We start from the raw sequence: 12,778 nt of genomic DNA on the forward strand, positions 1-12,778 counted from the left end.
AGAAGTGCTAATGTACGAGAGTTGACCCAAAAGTAATGTCACTGATGCGGTAACATCGTGAAAAATCCGCGTAAAGTGACAAAAACCTGTGCTTTGAGATATCTAGCTAATTTAATTCAGATCTGTAAATTTTTTAATGCATTATGATAAATATTTCTGAAGATAATATGTTTTATAGAGCAAGAAGCAACGATAGTCACCGCACGCTAGCAACGTCATTTCTAGATCTTTGGTGTTCTGGTAGAATTTCGTAATTTAGTACTCTTAAAAATTAGCCACGATGCTCTATTTTACATATTTTCATAAAGTAACTAATTACTCTTTTTGTAACCGATGGGGTAGTATATTAGATTTTATCTAATGTGCGATCAGTTTCTCTAAATCTCTTCACGCAGTCATGAACGTAGCTTTATGATATAGCTCAAGACGTAAGAACCTAGTTTTAGCTTTCCTTCATTTGGACATTGATAATGAAAGCAAATGATAAATTATGCAGCCTAAAGTCGTCAAACAAAAAATTAGAATTAAACAAAAAGTAAACAGAAACAGTCATTTGTTAAAAGGCCGGACGATGTTAAGTTGTACAGATCATGTTTTCCTAAACGGGCTGGTCTGTTTTTGAAATAAAACATTTATATAATGATTTTTTTTTTCTTTTTTATGATACTTCTTTCTGTATTTTTACACGACGTAAATCAATTACTGAATTAGAAAACAACTTTCAAAGAGTTCGTTGAATGGGGTAAGCAAATTAGGACCTGATATTTCTATAAATGGTTTATGTAGTTGGTGTTTGTTTAAAAGAGCAAAATCACAGTTTGTTGATATTAAAAAAGAATCGTGGATAGAAAGCTTTAAACTACAAAGTTTTCAGGTTCAGTTGATAGTAAGTTTCAACTATTTAAAGATCAATGCTATTCAGTTTTGAATCAAATCGTTGGGAATAAGATAATAAGACAAACAAACAAACACACAAATAAAACACATCGATATGGTAAACGTACGTTTATTTATCTGAGGTTTTATGTAGAGTAAGATACACATATGGTCCATTAAGTATCAATTAAACATTTTCAATGACCGTGGTATGCTTCCATAAAATCATTCATCCGGAATGCAGAGCGAAGGCCGTTGTGCTCCAAATATACGGCTGCTCTACGTTCCGGTAGATCGGATGTGTCATTCGATGTTTCACTGGTCACTCACCCAAAACGGTAGTCTTTAATCCATACAGTAAAAACATGTCTAAACTGCATTGTCATGTCCTGACTCAGTGATTTGTTATCATGCATCACAAATCATACACCTACCTTCAATGAACCTGATTTACAATTTCTTCAAGAAGATTAGAAATATTAAGGAGAGAGAGAGAGAGAGAGAGAGAGAGAGAGAGAGAGAGATGGTGTTGATTAAGGTCAAAATCTTCTAAATGAACAGTCCCCACAGGTTTATGAAACATAACATAGAAACTTGAATTTTTTCAAATAATGCTTCATAAAAAAATTTGCAGGGTGTATCGGCACTAAAACGTGTGATAATCACCGTGAAAATTATGGTAAACACAAGGAAAAATAAACTGCCATTGTCTATGAATTATGAAGAAATCTTGGAGTTTTGTTCGTTGTTGACTAATGACATATCTAGAATGCGTAGAGTTTCTCCTGAAACGCCAGTAAAAAGTTCTTGACTTCCTTGATAGCTGATGGTGAACTAAATTGGAATGACTTTTCCCGTGATTGAATGTAGAATATTGAATGTCAAGATTTTTTTTTCAGTTTCTTCATAATTCCTGTAAAGCTGAAACATATGAGAAAATACATTTATCAAAAAAAAAAGTCACGCCAATGATTCAATCACCAAAAGAACAGTACAAGAAGAATCATTTGCTAAATCCTGACCATCAGCTTTGGAAATGTATTATGGATATAAAGTTGTTTAAAGAATACGAGTTGAAATATCTGACAACTTTACTTACTAGAAAATTAATGTAACAAATAACTTTATTGATTTATATTATAAGCCTTTAATCGAAGTGAATGTGTTTATAACTTTTTATTTTACATCAAATTTGAAAATTAATTTTTGTAACTAGTGTTTTATCTAATGACATCTTATTTGATTTTCAATTTATCCTTCCAAGCTTTACACTACTGCAAATATTTAATTTATCATTTGGTTGCTTCAGTTTGCGATAAATGTCTCCACATTACAATTTCTTAATATGATAATGCGATGATGTCACGCATCTCGTTTGAAATGACGCTAGGGTATTTGCTTCAAAATCCAAAATATTTATTTAGTATTTACACATTAGAACTGTGTAATATAATGAAATTGAATGGCATTTGAAACAATGTATCATAGTTTGAGATGGTAAATGATTTTTATCTGATTTGTTTGGTCTTTTCTATTCCTTTGCAGGATTAGGAAAATTTGATTTTTATTCATAATTTTTTTTATCAAATTCATTTTAAAGTCGACACGTTGGGTATGTTGTGTTTCCAAGGCCAAACATAAAAAAAATTCATACACCCTGAGTAAAAAGCATCTTGCTTACATTATTGTCACAATTTTTGACGATAAACATTTACATGAAAGAAGCAAATCACATCGACTATGTGAGGAGCATGGGTTAACAAGATAAAAAAAACACATGAAAGAAAAAAAAATCAAACTATGTCGAGGGCTGTGTGCAACAAAGTAAATCAATTGGTTTCTTGATTATCTCCAATGCACTTACATCTTATACCCCATGAAATGCATGAAAGACAATCGATGCACGAAAGAAATAGAATCCATCCAGTTGTATTGAAGAATGAGATCAATAGAGTGGGTTAACCAACTTCCTGGTCTTCTTTGCAGCAGTCACTTCATATACATTGAACATGTAAGTGGTGAAAGTCCCGCTACAGTAGTTGAAAACTTCGCCTGCATTTGTCCTGGATGCACAAAGATTTCAGCATATGATAAATGCTTACTTCTCAAACACGAACCTGTGGAAGTATTGCAAATTTTTCAGAGGTCTGCATATTCAAGCAATTTAGCTTTGTCCATTACATAAAGATAAACAGCGAAGTACGGATAAATGCTTGCACTAATTCGTATACCAAACACAAGCTCACCAGGAGTGTCTTGGAGAATTAGAGTGTCAGTGGTCTGCCAAACACAGGGTTACATGGAAGCAGCTGCAATGTAATATAATTTGGTTTTCTTTTATCAAAGTTTTAATACCCATATTGATGAAAGTCCAAAGATATAAGCAAATAGTTGACCTTAAAATTGTCATGAAACGACTAAATAACATTATAAAACATTTTTGGGACAGTCGGTGGTTAAGGTTACATGAAGTCGCTTAAACATTATTTTCCTAAATTTTACACAAAGGTCATTACTTATTTTTTGTCATCATCTTTAAGGGTTTTATTTTGAAGAAGATGTAGAAAAACTGCACCAGTGGAAGATGGAACTGCATGCAATTGAATAAGTAAATACATATAACATCTAAACTTCTGCTGTACAGATACCTAATATATTCGTTTAAGGTACGGTTTCTGCTCATACCACTTTCATGCGGCTATGTGAAAACTTTTTTCTAAGGCTATTAATGTTTTTTAATTTTTTTTTTCATTACTAACCCATCATCGGCAAAGCAAACCACAAACGCACGTTTAAGTCGTATACAAGTCTTCGATTGACGTTAACATTATTTATTAGATGTTTCTATCCGAGAGAGGCTTTGTTTGGTTCGTCAGTTTGGTGCCAAATTGATCGTTAAATTTTCGGAGAAAACACCACATTAATGTCTTTGATGAATTCAATCTTCGGTATTTTGAAATATATGTTTACATTTTCTTGGAATTGATTATTATCTCGAGAAAAAAGAGTGTGTTACATCGCTGAAGCTTTTAAATAAAAGTTGTAAAAATATATTTTCAGCGAAGATTTAAAGAAAACATGAATATAAAAACGCAATAAAACATGAGTTTCATTATTTTTTGGAATTGCATTAAACTAGTTTGTAAAGCATTAATATTCATTAGCAACTTAGCATTTTTTTTGTTCAATGTTATTTCAATTTTTATCGTCAAAACATCCGCCAAATCTCCTTTTTAAAAAGGAAAACAGTGTTGCGAAACATATCAAAAGAAATACAAATACAAAAAGATCGTTATTTATTAGACTACAAAATTGGGGCTTCAATTTTATATTTTTTAAGGGAGGGATATGAATGTATCAAACTATTTACGGAGTAATTATGTCTAGCCATTCAGAATGCTTTCATCAAATTTGATACCAACACAATTATTCATATCATTACCAGCCAGTCTAGTCTTTAAAATACGTAAATTTCACGACTTTTTTTAAAAACAATTTACTAATGATATAAGTCAAATATAAATTTTCAACAAAACAAAAACAAATTAAACATTTTAAGTGTTTTAAAGAATATCAGCCATGAAATCGAAAATTAATCGCTTTTTTAATGCTTCACTATAATGTGATTTTATAGCCACATATTTATAAATGAATTGCCAATAAAAAGTAATATATTATCTTGAGCAGCTAGAGGGTATACAGTGTTTTTTTTTTGTCTCTGCAAAACTAAAGAACTTTAATATGCTGTTCTTATTATCTTGTTGGCATAATTCAGTACTCGTGTGTGTTTCATATGCAGTTGCGGTAGTGCGGTTTATTATCTTTATAGAGGATGTTAAAAGACTGTCTCATTTTATTTAATGAACATATTGGGGTATCTTATGTAATATAAAAAGTGAAAACCGCAACCAAATCGAATCCTGCGCACGAAAAACATCTGGTGAATGCTTCGATCTGTCTTTAAAAACACTGATTAAATTAAACATATCAGAGCTGAATGAAGAAAACAACAAATTTCCTTAGTGATAACAAAATGATTATCCAATAAAAATCGAAGTGCGTATGTACGAGTGTTGACCTAAAAGTAATGTCACTGATGCGGTAACATCGTGAAAAATCCGCGTAAAGTGACAAAAACCTGTGCTTTGAGATATCTAGCTAATTTAATTCAGATCAGAAAATTTTAATGCATTATGATACATATTTCTGAAGATAATATATTTTGTAGAGCATGAAGCACCAATAGTCACCGCACGCTAGCGACGTCATTTCTAGATCGTTGGTGTTCTGGTAGAATTTTGTAATTTAGTACTCTGAAAAATTAGCCACGATGCTCTATTTTACATTTTTTTTTCATAAAGTAACTAATTACTCTTTTTGTAACCGATGGGGTAGTATATTTAATGTGCGATCAGTTTCTTGAAATCTCTTCAAGCAGTTATGAACGTAGCTTTATGATATAGCTCAAGACGTAAGAACCTAGTTTTAGCTTTCCTTCAGAGCGTATATCTTCTGTCTATTTAATTTAAGATGACATATACTTTCATTAGATATTCGAACCACGTTAAGGGTACCCTGTTAATTTGGTCTCAATTTTAGATTGAAATGTCAATTCCAGTACATTATCTAGTGATTTCTATCCATCGAAGCAAAATTCCCTCGTATAACTCTTCGCATGTCCAGTCTTTTTATTCCTTGATCAAGACAAAATGCATTGCGTAGATATCCGAAATGGACGGTAACTTTCCCTAATTTTTCAAAACCGAAAAAGATTATGATGTATCTGTTTCAGAATATTGTGTTGTTTTGGTCTTTTTCAATTTTTTTAAGCATGTAAATAATACATAAATACAAACCTTAAAAAAGTCGTAAATTCATGATGCGGCAATATCAGTAATATACCATGCTATAAGCATCAATATCTTGTAAAATATTCAAAGAAATTTAATCAAAATTTTACTTCAAATTAGAATTTTTATAAGGAAAATGTTGATGTATCATTTTATACAATACAACGCCAGTGTGAAACGCGGTGCATAGTGTGACATTACTTTTGGATCAACCAATATAGTTGCTGTTTGTTTGAAAGAGCATCGTGTACATCATAAAACACAATCATAGCTCTAGGGATTTAACAGCAATAATTTAGTAATAAGTTTTCCGTCTTTTTCAAAGATTTTTAAAGAACAAAGTTATTCATTATTGGATAAAATCAGCTGTATCGTTTGGGAGAAAGAATGGGTTATCTTCCTTATACCAGTCGTCATTTGTAATATTAGTCAATAAATTATATTGATAAACGTTCATTTGGACATTGATAATGAAAGCAAATGATAAATTATGCAGCCTAAAGTCGTCAAACAAAAAATTAGAATAAAAAAAGTAAACAGAAATAGTCATTTGTGAAAAGACTGGACAATGTTTAGTTTTACATATCATGTTTTCATAAACGGGCTGATCTGTTTTTGAAATAAAACATTTATATAATGATTTTGTTTTCTTTTTTATGATACTTCGTTCTGTATTTTTACACGAAGTAAATCAATTACTGAATTAGAAAACAACTTTCAAAGAGTTCGTTGAGTGGGGTAAGCAAATTAGGACCTGATAATTCTATAAATGGTTTATGTAGTTGATGTTTGTTCAAAAGAGCAAAATCACAGTTTGTTGATATTATAAAAGAATTGTGGGTAGAAAGCATTAAGCTACAAAACTTCAGTTCAGTTGGTAGTAAGTTGCAACTATTTAAAGATAAATGATATTCAGTTTTGAATCAAATCGTTGGGATTAAGAATGAGTTATCTTCCATATACCAGCCATCTGTAGTAAAAAAGCCAATGAAATATATTGACATACGTTCATTTTTACAATGATAATGAATGCAAATGATAAATTGTGTAGTCTTAAGTCGTTAAAGTTAGAACGAATTAAAGTTAAAAGTGAAACAACCATTTGTTTACATACATTATATGATATGTTATATGGTATGAATATTTACTTTAATAAATCCATTTTTTATGTTTAAAAATCAACTGAAAGGCAGGCAGCCGTATCACTAACGTATCGTAGATCGTACACTTAGACGTAAACGTTAACGTAGGACGTAAGTGCGTTTCACTAAGAGTTGCGAGTTGCGAGTAACGATGGAAATTGCTCTTAATTAGTCTAGGAGTAGTCTGAGGCACTCTTAAAACGATTTTCATGAGCGTAAATAAAAAGTAAAATGTCTTCCGTTTTGCTAGTAGCAGACGATGCTCGGAGAAATTTTCGTCGACAAAGAATTTTCCGTGATCGGACAAATGCTCTCGATTATCTAAACGATACAGAGGTTATTGAGAGGTATCGCTTACCTAGAGCCTTTTTGTATAAACTCATCGACTTGGTGAATGAAGACGTAAAATGGCTGAAAAGACGAAGCCAACATCAACACAGGTATTGAAATATTGTGAGGCACGAGTCTGACACTTTCTACATGCTTATTTGTGACACAATATAAGAGTTATCTTTCTTTATTTCACAATGCAATCAGTTCGATTTAATTTAATATGATATATATTTTTATATGGAAAAACATACTATATCTGTTTTACATTTGATATAAGAACATGTGAAAACAGTTCAGCAAAAAACCAATGAATATGATTAAGTTCGCTCTATGATTAGGTATGCATGAGAGAGAGAGAGAGAGAGAGAGAGAGAGAGAGAGAGAGAGAGAGAGAGAGAGAGAGAGAGATATTTAAGTAGGCCTAGATACGATTGCGCCAACGATATAGCACTTTTTCAAATATAAGAACTTAGTCGATATTTTACAAAATTTAGTAAATATATAATTATCACGTAAGATGCAAATAACACAGCACTTAGTAACTTGCTTTTAAAAAAGTATAAAACGACAGCAATAACTTAGCTTCTTCAGGTGTTTGAAGAGGCATATGATAAATTGATGAGAATACAACAGAAAGTTACATACGTATATATAAGTATATTTGAGCCATTAAAAACTGAAATCCCATACAATTTCTTCTATACTATGTTATAAAGGTATCGTTGTGCACAATAACATTTAATTCATCCATTTTGGCTGAACGTGGTCTTTGTACTGCAAATAATGTAAATAATGGTCGTATTTCAATAGTTAAAAGACATTGTGAATATTCGCTGTAAGTGAATTTATGTATGATATAGTAATACAAGGAAACCGAGGTCTTAGTACTCTTCCAACACCTCACCCTTATCTGCATCTACATGTATGGCAAGTCATCTCTCTCTCTCTCTCTCTCTCTCTCTCTCTCTCTCTCTCTCTCTCTCTCTCTCTCTCTCTCTCTCTTTCAGACACACACGTATGTAATAGGAGGTTCAACTATTCATGGTACGTACACTTTTTTTTCAGGTTCTAGTGACAGTAAGATACTCGTCGATGGCAGTTTTTTTTCTTAGAGTGCGGTGACCTACACGGGATTTCTAGGGCTAGTGTTTCTAGAGCAATTGATAACGTGACCAAAAGCATTCTTAATGTGCTCCATAACATCCATTTTCAAACTGGTGTGCAAAAGTTAAAATTTATAGTACATGTACCACTATACATGTATAGATATCATGGATTTTGGATGTATCAAATATAATTATTACATCTACTGAATTTTAGCACATCTTTGTAAATATATATCTACATGAATGTGACGGTCCAGTTCGCTTTGCAAAAATTGTCGTCCATTTCGCGGATCGTGTCTTCTGTCAAAGATTGTTTACGTCTGCTTCGTGTAGAAAATACCGCCGTTGACTGAAGAGTTCCGCAAAGTTGGACGTAACTCGCAAATAGTAAGTGCTATGTTTACGATAGGTCTAGTGAAACGTCGGATACGTGCACATCCGGAAATCGTAAGAGTACTTGTGCGTTTACGATCTACGAATTGTTAGAGAAACGGTCGCCAGATTCTTCGATAAAACAATGACACTTTTATATGATTGAGCTGTTGTAATTTTAGGAACATGAATACGTTTATGTAAGACAGGCTCGGTGGACAACAAATGAACCGTAAATTCCAATTTATACTTTTAAAAATGATTTGTTTAGATATAAATTATTATTTGTTAAGAAACATTTTTTAACTTTAAAATTTGAACGCTATTCTATATCTTAATATATTTTTAAGTAGTGGAAAAATATTTAACCAGTACTCTAATGCAATGCCAAGTTCTCTAAGGTGCGTATAGTTTCTGCTCGTACCATTTTCATGTGGCTATGTGAAAACTTTTTCTAATGCTCTTGATGGGGTTTTTTTCATAACTAACCCATCATCAGCACAGAAAAATACACACGCGCATAAAATCGTAAACAGGTCTTCGATTGACCTTGACTTTATTCATTAAATGATTCCACCTGAGGGAGTCGTTATTTGGTCCTTTTGTTGGTAATTTTTTTTTCAGAGAAAACGCCAAATTAATTTTTTTTATGTATTCAATCTTTTGTTTTTTAAAATTCATGTTAATATTTTTCTTGGAATTGTTTTTATAAGATCAAACTTTATGTCAGAAAAAAATTAAAAAGTAGGCTTTGATGTTAAAGATATGTTATCAAGCATTCGATAAATGAACTTGCAGAAGATTTTTTTGAAAGCTATGAGATTTTTACCAACAGGAAAGCAACGTCTATCTGACAATTGTAAACAGTCTAGCTTTGCTTGTAGATATAAATGTCTCTTCTAAATGTACAATATGATTGATACTTGATTGATCATTGTACTTTGCATTCTTTCCTGACAAGAGAATGTAAATCATGTAATTGCGAAGAAATTGGTGGATACACAAAAAAATGTTCAATAAGAAAGATCCTTCTGTTCTTCATGTACATTTTGAACTAAAGATGAATAATATGTTAACCTGAAATGTGTACTTTGTCATACGAGAAAAAAAAAATCCAGTAAGAATTATTACTTTTAAAAAGCCCTCTGTCTTTATATGGATTCGGCTTTTGTTATCTCAGAATGTAAAAGGAATTATGCAAACTTAGTACATTTATTAAGAATATCTTTGTCCTTAAAAAACTTCTTATCAACTGATTATATTTATACATGTATGTCTATCTGAATTGCAAGGTTCGCCTATGAGCTTTATACATATATATTTACATCTACCAAGTATAATTTCCTGTATTTCTTACGGAAACTCATTGTTAATTCATAGCTCTATAGAAACAGCCAGCTGCAGACTGAAATCTACACGCCCCATTTATCGATTGGTCGAAATCTACAGCGACTGAAAGTGACAGGTCTAAAATTGACACGCCCTGTTTATCGATTGGTCTGAACCTACAGCGACCTAGGTAATATCACGGACTGCACGAAATAATCATGATGATGCCAGACTCGAAGTATCACAGGAGACAATTTGGCTGGGTTTTTTTTTTAGCTAAGGTGCTTGCTACAATAACAGTAAATTAGTGAATTTTACTTACTTTTCATAATCAATTAATTAAATAGTTAAAGAAAGATGTTAATATAAACAATACAATGCTTTCTTTGATAGATCATGCGAGTTATGAGGGTAGCGATCACTGCAAGACAAATTTACATAACCCACTAACGCGAGTTATGTATTTTGCATGCAATGTCGCTACCTTTATATCCTGAATGAATCACGAAAGAAAGCATTTTATTGTTTAAATAGCTATAAACCTATTTGGTCCATTAGTTGCATTATACCCCCCAAAAAATACATGAACAAAATACTAATTTGTATCATCATTAGAATAAATCTCTATCATTTTACGTTATGACTTTTTACTTATTAAAAGTCATGAAAAGAATATTAAAGATTCATTTTCACAAATACAAACAAAAATTATTGATACCTGATAAAACCAATATTGAACTACTTTCAAGCTTTATGTTTGAAAACACACCAATTTATAGAAGAACTTGCTTTTACATTATATCTGTTTCTGAACATTAGTAATAAAAGTTATATGAAAAAATATATTCGTTCAATTTACATTTCTGGTAGTTCATTTTACAACAAGTTATGCTAAGATGTATTGCCATGGGGTAGAGTACTTTACATTAATTTAAAACTGACACATGAAAACGATGAATTCTCCCTCTCTCTCTCTCTCTCTCTCTCTCTCTCTCTCTCTCTCTCTCTCTCTCTCAAAAGTAGATTTTTTGTACGAGTTCTTAAAGAAAACTTGTGTATTCAGTCAGAAAATTGACGCGTTTCAAGTGTTCAAATGCCTAACTGATTTTAGATGAGTACTAAGTAAAGGACATTACATTAATATAAAAGTAAATTGATGTTTTATATACATGTAACATGAATTATACCTTGCCACTATCATCAGTCTTTAAAGTTGTGAAATGTACATTAAATTGTACCGATCTAACTTCTTTGTGAAGCAAAAGTATATAAATATATTTATGTTACCTTTCGAATTCTACTTCAAATGTGGTAAAGTAAAAACACAAATTAAATGAGTTTAAAAAATACGACAGGAAATCAATAAACCTATATCTATTTGGAATGAAATACCTTTCTAGATAATCTTTGATCAGCAATAAATAGTTTTATTTAAATGAACCATCCTTAAGGTTCAGTATACCTTTATGTACTTGATTCAAGTCAATAGGCATCTGAATTTCAAGGGGATATACTTTTATGTCAAGCAAAATGTAATAAACATTTCTTCATATTCCGAAAAGAAGACCATCTATTTTCTTCTTCTCTCTCTCTCCTTAAAAAATCCTAATTAGTATAAATAAAGAAATTTTACTTCATATTTCTCTAAATAATTCTTCAACAATCAATTGTTTGAATGGTTACACATGATATTAAATCTCTCTCTCTCTCTCTCTCTCTCTCTCTCTCTCTCTCTCTCTCTCTCTCTCTTAACTGTTAATTATTTCAAGGACGTATTCCAAATTATTTCCACATAATAGTGTTAACTTTAATCAACCATTATCAAGAATGTGAATTAAAGAATATATTTTCTGCAACGCATGTAATGGTCATTGATTTATTAATTTCTCGAACTGATGGTCTGTTTAAAAAACATTTCAGATTTAAATCTCATATTATTTACATAGGCAATGTCCGATGCACATAGCTCATAGACCTTTGTTCGATATTTTAACCTATTTGATATGAAAAGTTATTTTTTACGGATCAAAGAATCTAGATATAAGTTATCAACTTATAGTTGTAGGCCATAAAAATAAATTCAATCTGAAATGTTAAAGTAAAAGCTTATTTCATAGATTTTTGTCAATTTTCAGTTCTAACCAAAAGAAAAAAAATCATATCAATGCCTTTTTGAACGGTTTTAAGCATATAAAAGATATGATGAACAAACCCAGTACAACTGTAAAAGAATTGGTATGGAAACAAGATTTTTAAATTCATGTTTATTGATAAGATACTTATCAATTAATAATATATATATATATATATATATATATATATATATATATATATATATATATATATATATATACACCTTGAAATAAATCATAGTCTTCTTTGACCGACTTTAATTAACTTAATACATACACAGAGAATAATATTAATTTCAAAAGCAGGTCAAATATATACTTTCTTTGTGCATGTATCTACACATGTATCAACAACTTTAGATTGCCTTTTGTCCATCCTTTTCTTTCACATTTCTTTTACAACAAATTATTGAAAAAATGTTGTATATTTTTTCCAATAATCCTCCTAAAACGTGTTAACTTGAAAATTACCGAGATTTAAAAATAGTTTTCTAATCTGGATGTAAACACAACTACAATTAATGTGTTAAATACAGGAACAACAGCAAGAAGAAATAATTTAATAAACACTATCAAAATGCTAAGCTTTGAATAAAATTGTACTTCTTTTGAATTCAATAAGAGCATCTTCATTTACT

General features: G+C 31.0%; 1 long non-coding RNA gene across 1 annotated transcript; it reads right to left on the bottom strand.

Annotated features, from left to right (window-relative positions):
• Nucleotides 1–1,009: 1,009 nt before the first annotated feature.
• LOC117687917 (uncharacterized) lies at nucleotides 1,010–7,322 on the bottom strand. The gene is made up of 4 exons (XR_004600720.2): nucleotides 7,227–7,322; nucleotides 3,123–3,185; nucleotides 2,741–2,993; nucleotides 1,010–1,797 (listed from the first exon to the last, which is right to left on the bottom strand). It is a non-coding gene; the product is annotated as an uncharacterized lncRNA (long non-coding RNA).
• Between the last annotated feature and the right edge of the window lie 5,456 nt (nucleotides 7,323–12,778).

The sequence above is a fragment of the Magallana gigas genome, chromosome 1, assembly GCF_963853765.1.
Source record: "Magallana gigas chromosome 1, xbMagGiga1.1, whole genome shotgun sequence".
NCBI classification, from domain to species: domain Eukaryota; kingdom Metazoa; phylum Mollusca; class Bivalvia; order Ostreida; family Ostreidae; genus Magallana; species Magallana gigas.